Source organism: Sus scrofa, chromosome 15 (genome assembly GCF_000003025.6).
Source record: "Sus scrofa isolate TJ Tabasco breed Duroc chromosome 15, Sscrofa11.1, whole genome shotgun sequence".
Lineage (NCBI taxonomy): Eukaryota > Metazoa > Chordata > Mammalia > Artiodactyla > Suidae > Sus > Sus scrofa.
The window spans coordinates 113,208,483-113,220,815 of record NC_010457.5 but is presented as its reverse complement, the minus strand read 5'-3'; the positions used below and the strand labels follow the sequence as shown (position 1 = coordinate 113,220,815).

General features: G+C 32.8%; 1 protein-coding gene across 1 annotated transcript in view; it reads right to left on the bottom strand.

Annotated features, from left to right (window-relative positions):
* The window catches only part of CPS1 (carbamoyl-phosphate synthase 1), a 129,049-nt gene extending 118,271 nt beyond the window's left edge, over positions 1-10,778 (bottom strand). The window contains 2 exon segments of the mRNA XM_005672159.3: positions 5,431-5,513; positions 10,430-10,778. The gene's annotated coding sequence lies outside the window, so the exon portion shown is untranslated.

Genomic DNA, 12,333 nt, shown 5'->3' with positions numbered 1-12,333 from the left:
GGGTCTCCATTGGCTGGAGGAAGCTCTCCCTTAAGTCATGTATGTTTGTAGATTAGGAAGAACTGCAGTATTGTCCTTTGATATACTTGCAAAGGAGGCTAAGGAATAAAGCTCCCTCCTAGCACTGTTTATAATGGAAAAGATGACATAGAATGGCATTGAGATTGTAAATTTCACTGATATAAAATGAGTGCTAGAAATAAGGGTGGGGGAAGGTGAAGGTTTTTTTTAAAGAACAAAGTTTAAACTCAGTCTTCTTTCATCTTACTTAACGTATTCATGTGTAAACATTCTCTGAGAATGTTTCATACCTCCTGATAATAGAAAACTGAAAAAATAGTCTCAATCTGTTGTATGTAACTAATTAACAAGTAATATTATGGTAGTGTGTCCAAATACAATGGAGAAAGAAAGAAAAAGAGAAAGAAAGAGAAAAGGGAGGGGTGGGGGAAGGAAGAGAGGAAAAGAAAGGAGGGAAGGAAGGAAAAGATTATCTTCCTTGTGACTGTCCAATAAAAAATTAAATACGGGATTTCATTGAACCATATTATCTTGAAGGATGCAAAGCATATACCAAGTAGACAAAGGGCAAAAAAAGCAGAAAAGAGAGCCTGAGCAACAGCATAGACACATGATATCATATGGATCACATGGCATATTTTTAAAAAAAAATCTGCAACAGTTTGATAAAGCCTAGTTGTTAGGTACAGTTTGCATAAATAACCAGGAAGCATAACATGGAAGACTTCGTGTGTCTTAAAATGGTTGATCTTAGTCCATAAATAGTGTTCATGGTAGTCATGGAAATATTTTGAACAAAGGTGAAATTTGTGTGGAAAACAGAAAGACCATGGAAAATGAACTGGAGGAAGATGAAATTAGTGGAAGAAAAACTCCCAACTTAAGAGAACTAAGAACTTAAAAAGAGTACTAACTAGCTTAGTCCAATTCTAGATTAGGCCTTGGTCTCATTCTTATCTATATATATAAATAAAATACATAGAGTGAGGGTGTCTTTCTCTAATTAGGAAAAAAATATATACTTGTCGTGAAAAATTGTTAAGCTGCTCAATAAATTTTAAAGTCACAGCCCTATTACCCAGAGGTAGCCATGCAGTGAATCTTGTGGTATGTTTCCTCCCTTTAGTCGGTGAACTTTGATTCAATATGATGACTGGGGTCTTGAGGAATCCAGAACTTGAATACGGAAAAGACATTAGCAAGTGGCTGCATAACCACTTACAACAGTTGAGGCTAGTGAACTATGTGTATGGTTTTCTAAAGTGAGGTCAAAAACTTTGGGATACAAAAATTTTAGTGGAAATAATACCCTTTTGTAAGAGATTTTTTTCAACACATTTTAAAAATAAATTTTTCAAGTTGGGATTTTTTTCCTCTGATTGCATTGATAGAGCCTACCCTCATATAAGCTGTCTACACACAATTAAGCAGGGTGAAGGCATGCACACATGTACACACGGAAGGTTGGGGGAATCTGTATTTGATATGTATTTTGTATGAACCAGGTCATTAAGGGTCCTCTAATCATATGTCACTCATTCAAAAAAGAAAAATATTACATTTTGGGATTTTTTTTTGGTCTTTTTAGGGCCACACCCGCATCATATGGGGGTTCCCAGGCTAGGGGTCAAATCAGAGCTGTAGCCACTGGCCTACACTACAGCCACAGCAATGCAGGATCTGAGCCACGTCTGTGACCTACACCACAGCTCATGGCGATGCAGGAACAAAATATCATATATAACTTAGCTCTTCTTTTCTATTAATACATATATCATAGTTATCAGTTTACAGCACTGGTTACCTTCCTCTGTACAACTCCATATGGAAAATTAAGAATTATTAAAATTAAACATTTCTCAATTTTGATGAATAATATTCTGATACTTTTTATCTGATGCTGATAAAGCATTTTATTTCTTCCAAAAATTGAAAATGCCTTAGATAGATATATGAATAAAGATGTATATATGTGTATATACATCGAGATTAAAATATATGTATATATATTTTATACATTTAGAAAGAAAAAGAAGCATCCTCAACAAATACAATTATCATTTCTTAAGAGAAATAGAAGCATTCGACCTTCCAAATTCCTGCGAAGACTTAATTAGATGGCTTTGTCATTAAGATATCTGATATTGGAGTTCCTGTTGTGGCTCAGTAGTTAACGAATCCGAATAGGAACATGAGGTTGTGGGTTCAATCCCTGGCCTTGCTCAGTGGGTTAAGGATCCGGCGTTGTCGTGAGCTATGGTTTAAGTCGTAGACTCGGCTCGGATCCCGCGTTGCTGTGGCTTTTGTATGGGCCAGCAGCTACAGCTCTGATTAGACCCCTCTCCTGGGAACCTCCATATGCCGTGGGCGCGGCCCTAAAAAAAAAAAAAAAAAAAAGATATCTGGTATTGAAAATGGTACTATATCAAGTACTAAGTGGTATGTATTTTCATCTAAAGAAATTTTTGGAAAATATTGAAAATATGTAATAACTCACTCCCCAAACATAACCTCGTTAATATTTTAGCATATCTTCCTCTAAGTAAGTCATAGTTTTGAAAATAGTGATCAACTTAGGCTTTTGTGAGGTAATATTACATTTAAAAAGTATATTCAATTTTATTGTATGTTCTTTTCAAACTTTAATTGAAACAGCTGCAAAATATTTCATTTTCATTGCTTCTGTTGTTGCTATAATACATATCAACATTGCCATCTTTTATAAATATTGCCAAATTTCTTTCCAAAAAGAATGTACCCATTTATATATCAATCACAATATGTGAGTGTCTCTTTCAATACATCCTCATCAACTTTAGATATTATCTTCTATTTGCTTATTTCAGCACAGGAAATGATATATTGTTTTCAATTGAATTTTAAATTACTAGTAAAGTCAAACATTTCCATATGCTTTTATTTTGTACTATTTATTCTTTTTTTCACACAACTTTTTGTTTCCATTAAGCCATTCCCATTAATGATCAAGAAAACCTGTTAAAAGGAAACACAAACACTCAATTGCCAGCCTGTTTTTGTACTAATTTTTTTTGTACTCTTCATTTGGACAATCCATTGATATAATCAAGGGACACCTGCTACCAACTGGGAAAAAATGAGATCAGCTCAAACTGAATAACAAAAGCCCTAGGTTTTGGAATAAAGAGAAAATAATGGTATTAGTAATTCCTTCTTAAAAAGTACAGAAACTGCCAACAGCCTTCTTGGAATGTGTCTTGCTAAGTAATGAATCAGAGACAACTCTAAGAAAGTGAGGCACCTTTCAAAAAGTCTTTAATATAGCAAGCATGTAGAGGTGCTTCTGAAAAATGACTAAATGAATGAATGAATGAATTCCTGTGTACTGAGTTTCCTGCCTGATCAATGATGTTATTTAAGCAAACAAATAAAATTATGTCATATGAACAAAAAAGGAAATAAAGATGTTCAGGAATAGGAAAAGAGAGCTGTCAATTAAGAAATCTACAAAAGGTTATTTTCAAGAGATAGATAAAGCAAGAAGCAAGATATGTTTGGAGAGCAAGTAAATTCAGAGTAAAAGATAAAGACCCCCTCTCTTCAAAAGAAAATTCCACTTTGTGTTTGAACAAGGATTCATGAAAACAGGATAGAAAAGGTAGACGAAATTACAATGGCTCAATTCTGATTTTTTTTAACCTAATATAACAAAGAACACTGCCACAAGTGAGGATATGGGGAAAAAAAAAAAAAAAAAGGCCTACTCTTTAAGGAAAGTGATGTGGATTTGAATCTACATAAAAAGCATAAACTTTCTCTCATAGAAACTAGAATAAGCTGGTAAAAGGACTCCCCATATAAAGTTTGGCCAGGGGTAAGATTTGTCAATAATGACAATAGATATTAGGTTATTAGATGATGGGATTTTTAAACAACCAGATGTATTTGAAAATCCAATCGAGTAAGACATATTCATTAAGATCCAATTGGTATTTTGAGGAATAGAAAATGAAAAGCCAATATTCATGACTGTGCTTATCAATCTAATATTTGATAGCATAAAGGCTGAAGTGATTTAAAGAAGGTGAAAAAATAAAGCTGGAAAAGAGACCTTGTAAAAAATGGTTTTACACATTAAAATCCAAGGCACATGTGATCATATTCTACAATAATAAAAAAAAAAGCTATCATTTATAAGACCCCATTTGAAAAAAACCTTAAATAGAAGAGGCTAGCTGGTACAAGAAGCTTATATTTGTGAAGAATAAATCTCGTCATACCAATTTCTGCCTTTAAAAAAGAGACCCTATTACTAGACAATGTAAAAATGTTAGACACAATCTATTTTAATTTAAGAGCATTGAGTATATATTCTAGACCATTATTAGGTGTGTACACATTTGCTAGAGAATGTATTTAAATGTAGGAGGATGTAGTAAATTACCCAATGAGTAAGCAAAGCTTTTTAGGTATTTGTGGGATGAGAACAGAGTGGACAATACCTTAGAAAGCTGATTCAGAATTCACAGTGACCTTGGCAAGCTGAAGACATAGTCAAATACAAACAGAGTAAAGTGCAACCAAAGTGAGGTCAAGTACAAGTCCAAAAAAGGAGAAAAACAAGCTGCAAATACAAGTTGTGGAGAACTTATAATATAGAAAAGGGCCAAAAAGGATATGTAGCAGTCATAAAGTATAGCAACTATTCAAATTCAGTCATAGTAAGGTGTAATCATTAAAGCTGTAAATCATTAAATCATAAATCATACTTAGAAAGCAGAATTTAGAGCAAAATCTAAGAAAGAAAACTCAAATTTCACAGGAAAGTTAAATATTGAATAACCTGAAACACAAATAATGAAGTTTTTACCACAAGATGACTACAAATTTAAAACTATGTCATGTAGGATTCCTAATCAAGATCTTTCAATCTTCCCAAAAGTCTTTTAAAAAATTGAAAAGAAAGGAAATTCTTAAGTAATTTTTTAAAATCCTACAATAGAAGCTCTAACACTGGAATTTATAACCATAAAACATCACTTGCTATTATGCCAGTAAGTGCAAATAAGTATTTAAGTAAATCAATTTTAATGAGCCTAATGATGATAAATATGATCCTGCCTAAAAGTTGAGGAATTTGTCATTTGTTGATCACCTACTATGTGCCATCTGCTGAGCTAGGCTTTTGACATGCCTTATTTGTTAACCTTAAAAGCAATCTCTGTACTAAGCATGGTTAACACTATCTCTACTTTAAATAAGATGAAGATGATGAGTGAGTCCCAGAGAGTTAAGTAGTTTGCCCATGAACACACAGCTAATAATTTGGAAAGCCAAGATCAGAACTCAGTTCTTAGCCAACATCCATCCTCTTTCCAGCATGTCAAATATACCTGGGAAAAAGAGAGGCAACAACATGAAATGACTTACAAAGAGTAAGCTGGTAAGATCAATTTCATAGGAAGAATGTATGATTGTAGAAGCAGCAATACTCAGAAATACTATGAAATTACCTGGAAATGAGTAAAATGTAACTTCAGTAAAAATCAAATAATGAGGGAAAAGAAAGTATACATAACTTCTCTGATTTGTTATTTTAAAATTAAAATAATAGAAAAATGAAGGTAATATCAAAATAAAACTATAAATTCTTTCATCTATCTAGTAGAACTAATCAGCCTGGTAGTCATAGTTCTAGTTGGCTAACTGATTCAGCCAGAGTTACCTAAAATAGCAAAGAAAATTTTATGTTTTTCTATGTTACATCCTATTGCTTGCAGTTATTTTAGAATTTGAGTGATTTAATGCCACTGAATTTTCATGATTGCTCATAAAGTTTAAAATTGCTAAAAATAACAATTCAGGTAGAATTAACGGAGTACTTTCTATGTTTCAGATACTGTATATCAGGAAATAGGATTGTTTTCTACTAAAAGGCACTTTGTAGAAAGTCAATCTCTTCTTCAATGTATTGCCTAAATTCTTATCAAATAAAGAACTTAAAAATTATGTAATAGGTATTTTATATAGCTAAAAGTGATTTTTAAAATAATCTTTTCCATTTGCTTTGTTTTATAGATTTGAGATTTTTAAATGAGCCAAAGTCATCTCATTAGTTTTGATTTATTTAAAACTAAGTTTAAAACCTTTAGCAGAAATCACTGTAGAAATATAACTTCCTAACAATTATTACATTTTACATAGAAATAATTTTGTAAATAATGGAGTAGTTAGTGAAAGAAATTAATAACTACATAAAATCAAACTCTACACTTAATGTTGGCCTGAGATGGTTTTTTTTCTTTAATTTTTGACCTAAACACACCTACAACATAAATTTCATAAAATATAATGGCTAAATCATTAGGCAATTGTCATTCTAAAGAGTAAAACATTTCTAAGGAAAATTTAAAATTTTAATTCATCATCAGCCTTTTTTGCACAATGATTATCACTGCAACAAAATCATCTTCTAATGTGCGGAACAGAATGAACAGCTCTGATAGGCTTGTTAATTCTTAACTTTTGCCAAGAGTAAACACAAAAGATTTTGCAAGGCTCTAAAGAGCGAATCTGTGGGGCCATGAGAACAGGTTACCTACCGCAATCCAGGTCATGGGCTGGGAGAGTACTGGACCCTCTTTAAATTAAATATATTTGAGGATCACAAAGAAGCAAGTTGTGCAACATGTCTTGAAATTACCGAACTGGTAAAGTAAGGGGCAACAGGTTACACTGGAATGACGTAGAAGGCTTTTTTTTTTAAAACTAAAAGCAGGTCACTCACGCACATATCTCCTCTACCCCCTCTTATAGTACATCTGTTACATTAAATCTGATTTCACCATGACCTCTTGTTTTCAAAGGAACTTGTTCCAGGAAGATGTGTTCTGCTCTTCTAACAATCAGAAACAATGTCCGTCTTCCGAAACTATTATTGCAAATTCCGCTGAATGAATCATACAGCTATTTCTTCTTCCAGATTTCGAGATTTCTAAGTCAGGTCATTGAAAGGCGGGGAGAGGTTGGGGAGGGGGGGACTTCTTTTATTTTATTGAGGTTAAAAAATTTTTGAAGAAAAGCAATGTCCTGGGGGGGATAAAAAAATGAGACAGAGGAAAGGAGAAAAAAGAGAAAAAAACACCCTGTTCCTTGAATTCTGCAAACTGCTAAAAGTAAAAAGTGCTTATTTGGATTTTAACTCCTGACACTCTCTGGGGTGTTGAAGAATTAAATGTTTTATTCTGGTATTCTTTCTTTGATGTCATTATTTTTAACCTCTACTTGACTTAATCAAGATTATCCTTAGTTGATAAGAGGGAAATACATAATGCCAATTGCTAACTGAACTCAAATTAAAGGTTTGACCATTTTAAGAGAATATTCTTGAAAACTTTGTGGACTGAAAAAGCAAAGGATTGAACATTAGAAAGTTGAAGGCTGTGTCAAGCTTTCAAAAATTTGTTTTTAAAAGCTAACTGACTGGGATTAGAAGCTGAGGTCAATCAGTAAAAAAAATCCTACAAAGGGAATAATTAGACCTTTGTAAAAAGTAAGATAAATGAAAGAAAAAAGTTGTATGAAGGAAGAAATATTAGTAATATGTTAGTTACTCTGTATAGTACATCAAAATATGCAACTCAAGGGAAGAAAGAGTTGTCAAGTTAGCATAATATTTATACTAAAATTGGTGACTGCATTCCTCAAATTATTAAAGACTGACTTTAAAAGTCACTTGTTCATAAGTGGTCTACTTTTTTTATTATTTAACAGAATTAATTAGCACTTGTTTAATTAATCAATACTTCTTTATTATAACAAAGATAGATACAGAGTTTTCAGGGACATAGATTGGTTATAAAATATTGCTACTCCCAACACAAATGAAGGAGCCTCTCAAAAATATATCTAGTTCTCCAAATTAACAAATAGTAAAATTACACACCCTCTAAATAAACTGACTGTGTGACACAGCTTTAAATGAACGACAGGCCTTTTATTAGGACATCATTTTTTTCTTACTTTTCTATTCATATAAGTTTTGAAGACTTCATATCAAATTAAAGTTACTGAAACCTTCAACTAAAGGTCTTCTAGGAGTGTCTTTTAATTTCCCCATTCATATGCAAATAAGAGCACTTGTGATCTAATGATCATTTTATGAACATTATCTGAAAAGAATTACTATCCACTAGACAACATAACTCTTTTTACTTTCATTTTTAATGTATGGGGTAAGAAAAATTAGAAATTTCTTTACTGTGACAATATCCCAACACATAGTTTGATGATACGTAAAAGCAAATCGAGATATCCCAGTGAACTGTAAAGACAGAACTCAAATTTGAGAAGAAAAATTTTAATGACTCGAAATTAAACCCTGAATTGGCTACATATTTTGCAAACTGTCTCTGTTGCTAACTCTCTGCTTAAAGGCCTGCATGAATTTCGATGAAAATCAGTCTTTTAAAGAGAAAGTGCTTTTTAGAAAATAATGTTTACATTAAATAAAAGTTGTTTATCATGCTGACAAAAAAAAAAAATCAGCAAATATGTCTATGAAGCACCATCATTTTTTTAGCTGTTATTTTTAGTCCTTGCAGTTTATAAGTAGAGTCTTTGGCTCAGCTTCTGGGTAGACACAAGGATGTAGGGCAGGGATGGTAACAGGCCAAGATGACTCTTGAACACTGAAGGTAGGACATACAGCTATATCACAATGATACTATAAGGAATCAAGGCAAAATCCTATGCAAATTTTAAAACATTAACATTGACGCCTAAGACTATCTCCTGGCAGAGACCAGAACCATTCAATAATAGGAGGGTCCAGTTCTACTGACATTCTTTCAACACCTTCGGCTATGGCCACTAGCTAGTATCCAAAGCACCTTAGTATTCCTCATGTCTAATTATTTTTTCTCTCTTCCTCCTCATCCTGCCACCCAGATTTCACCAGAGAAAATACTTAGGATGAGAAAGAAGGAGCAGAAGAAGCAAGGAAAAAGCGGAATCAAAAGAGGAATGTTTATAAGACATTTAAAATGTGTAAATGTAAATGCTCACAGTGGCTTGATGCACTGCTAATGGTGTCAAAGACCACACAACTTCTGTCTACTGATGTTTTCTCTTTATAGAGTTGGTGGAGAAAACTATGAGCATGTTGATTAACAAAAGCATGTTGATTAACGAAAACATGCTATGAATCATTTAGCCAACATAAGATGATGCAATATTTTACCTAGTGAAATCTGAGGCTGTATATTTGTTAATTTTCTCAGCTTGTCTATAACCTGCCAATCCTTCAAACCCATGTGAAATCCTACTTTATGAATTTATCTACATCTTATACCATACAGTTAAGTTGCTATTTACATACTCTTATTTCATACACTGATACTTTCTTGATAAAAATCGTTAAAAAGCTCCACACTGCTTCTGGGCTTCAGCACAAAGCAAAAATACAATATATACTCTTTTCCACCAGGTTAGGCTCTTTCATATCTAATTCATGTTGTGTAATCCTAGTTTCTTCATTGTCTCTGTTTTATATCAATAAATTGGAACAGTAGCAACCGTGACCTCTCATAGGCCATAAATGATCGTTAATTCTCTAATCATTTCCTTCAATATTTATTCCTGGAATTCTATGTACCAAAGAAGGTGCTAAATCCTAGAAGAGAAATAAGACTCGAACACAGAGTTGACCCCTAAAAGGTCACCCCTGAAGCCTTTCAATTTTATTCTTAAAAAGACATGTGATATCTATTTTCTACTCTCAAGATTGAACAATAAACGCTAACAAAAAGAGCTAAAGACCTAAGAAACTCAAGACCTGTAAGACCCAACATAAGATGATGCAGTATTTTACCTGATGAAATCTGAGGCCAAATCAATATTCCTCTCCTGTAGCATTCCCAAGATGAAATGTGATCATCTGTTAATGCACTTTACAAAATAAAAAGCTCTCAGATCATCTTTCATTTCCCAAAGGAGTTGACCTACACCCTAGAATCCACTTCAGATCCAATAACTTCTCAATAAAACAAAAAGAACAGCACATCTTCCCCAGCCAATTTTGGCTAAAGGGTTAGTGATTAACACTGAACAGATTAACTAGAGGAAATTATAAATATCCACTCCACATGTGATGAAAAGGAACAAGGTATAAACCATGAAATCCAATATCAAGGTCTTTAAGAAAGCAAATGCTTTCTGAAAAACACATGAAAAGTAGACAAGTTTATGATAAAGTGTACTTTAAATAAATTTAGGCTAATATTGAATTATAAGCACATAAGACATATTTTAAAATTACAAATTTTAAAATAAATAAAACTCAGCAATGAAATTATAAATTTACAGCTACTATCATAAGAACACCAAACTATAATTACTAAATGGCAGAGAAAAAAGTAAAGGTTCATACCCAAAGTTACAAGGATTTATAACTCAGGAATAATAAAATTTCTCAAGAGCTCCTCATCAGAATCCAATGAATTACTCAGCTCACCACTGTTCTTTCTTTTCCAAATCTTGAATATGAGCAGCTAAGAAAAGATGAGCGACATCAAAATCAAAGCAAACAAAGTTTTGACTGCTAAAGCTTATAGACAGGATGGCTGGAAACAGGATTGCCATGTCCAGACCCAAGTTAGGAAAGTCCTTTTTTTAAGGAGATTAATCTTTTTCTTCAGGCTTGAAAACCTTGTGCTAAGTCTGGGAAAATAACTACTCTGCTACCTTGATACTGGACTCTGTGTTTCTCACAGACCTAAGATAAGAGACTTTTCCTTATCTCCTCTGAAGAAAAGACAATTCAAAGTCCAGGAGACAAGTCATATTCTAGTACCAATAAGATTAGAGGCTGTGCCAGATCACCTGACTTAGAATTACCATGGGAGAAAAAAAATTCTAAACACTTTAATTCAATAAACAAAATTATTCAAATTAATGTATTTCCTCAGTAAATTACATTCCTAAACATCTTGGTAAATTTCAAGGTGAACTATGACAACCATTCTTTTACATACTTAAAAATTACACTTCAAAGTAGCATACCACACTTTGACATAACCAGGAGAAATGCACTCCAAATTTTATTTGCAATTATATTTCAAGCCTGATGTCATTTTTTACTTCAAGGGTAATCTACACACTCAAAGTAATGTGAGAAAAATTGTAGCTAAAGCCAGTTGAAAATAATTTATGGCTTTAAACATATTTTAAGTAGTATTTACAGGTATGAAAGATACATAAAGAGTTGAGTAAAAGGTTATACAAATTATTTCCCTAGAAGGTCTCAAAACATCCAGCTCCTATTAATCTTCCTTTCATATGTTTAAGTCTTAGCAATCAGCAGAATTTAGATTTTAATATTAAATGTATAAACCATTGTTCAAATGAGGATAAAAAACATGACTGTGTTTATACAAGTCAACTCAGAACCCCAGAACAGAGCTTTGACGTGAATTCATTCTACCACAGTGACTGAGTTATTTAACCTTTGTCTTTTTCATTTCCTCATATGGAAATTGAGAAAGATTAATGATCATGAAAAAAAGGGTTCTTGGCCTAAAGGTGTAACTCATCAAATGTGCTATGTGCAGAGAAAGGAATATTTATAATACTACATTGCAGAAAGAAGTTTCCAGTTTTACAAACCTACTGATATGGATAAATACCCAAAGTAGTTTCTTTAGCCCACTAACAAGTGAGCAAAATGCTAAGCTAGTTAAGAAACCGAGGCAAATTCTATCCCTGAACTCTGTCATAAGCTTGCTCTATTTTTAGCCAAGTCAATAAACTTTTTCTATATCTCAGTTTCACTAAAAACGGGCAAGTCAACAACACCACATAAGTGACAGGGGTGTGTAAGAATTAGTAAGAATATCTATCAAGTTCTATATCTCAGAAGAAAGCACTAAAAGACATCAGTTTGAATAAACATCAAATGACCTTATATTAATAGCCTTAGTAGCACTATACAGGCTAATGGGAGAAAAAGTGTTCCCTGATCCTCTGATTTTGTAAGTCTAATTTATTCATCATTTATACATTCATTTCTTCATTCATTCAACAAGCTAAGTGTATTTTACCACATACCATACCCAATACTCCATTAGGCAATGATGAAATGAACTGACACGGTCCCAAACTTCATGATACCTCATAAGAGATGTTTAAAAAATATGAACAAATCAGGGCTTTCAGTGTATCTATATAGTTTAGTAATCAATCACATAATGTATAATTAGAAATTATGTTACAATGTATAATGACAACTCTGCAAGGGGAAAGCATGGTATTTAGCTAGAAAATGATAATGAGGAA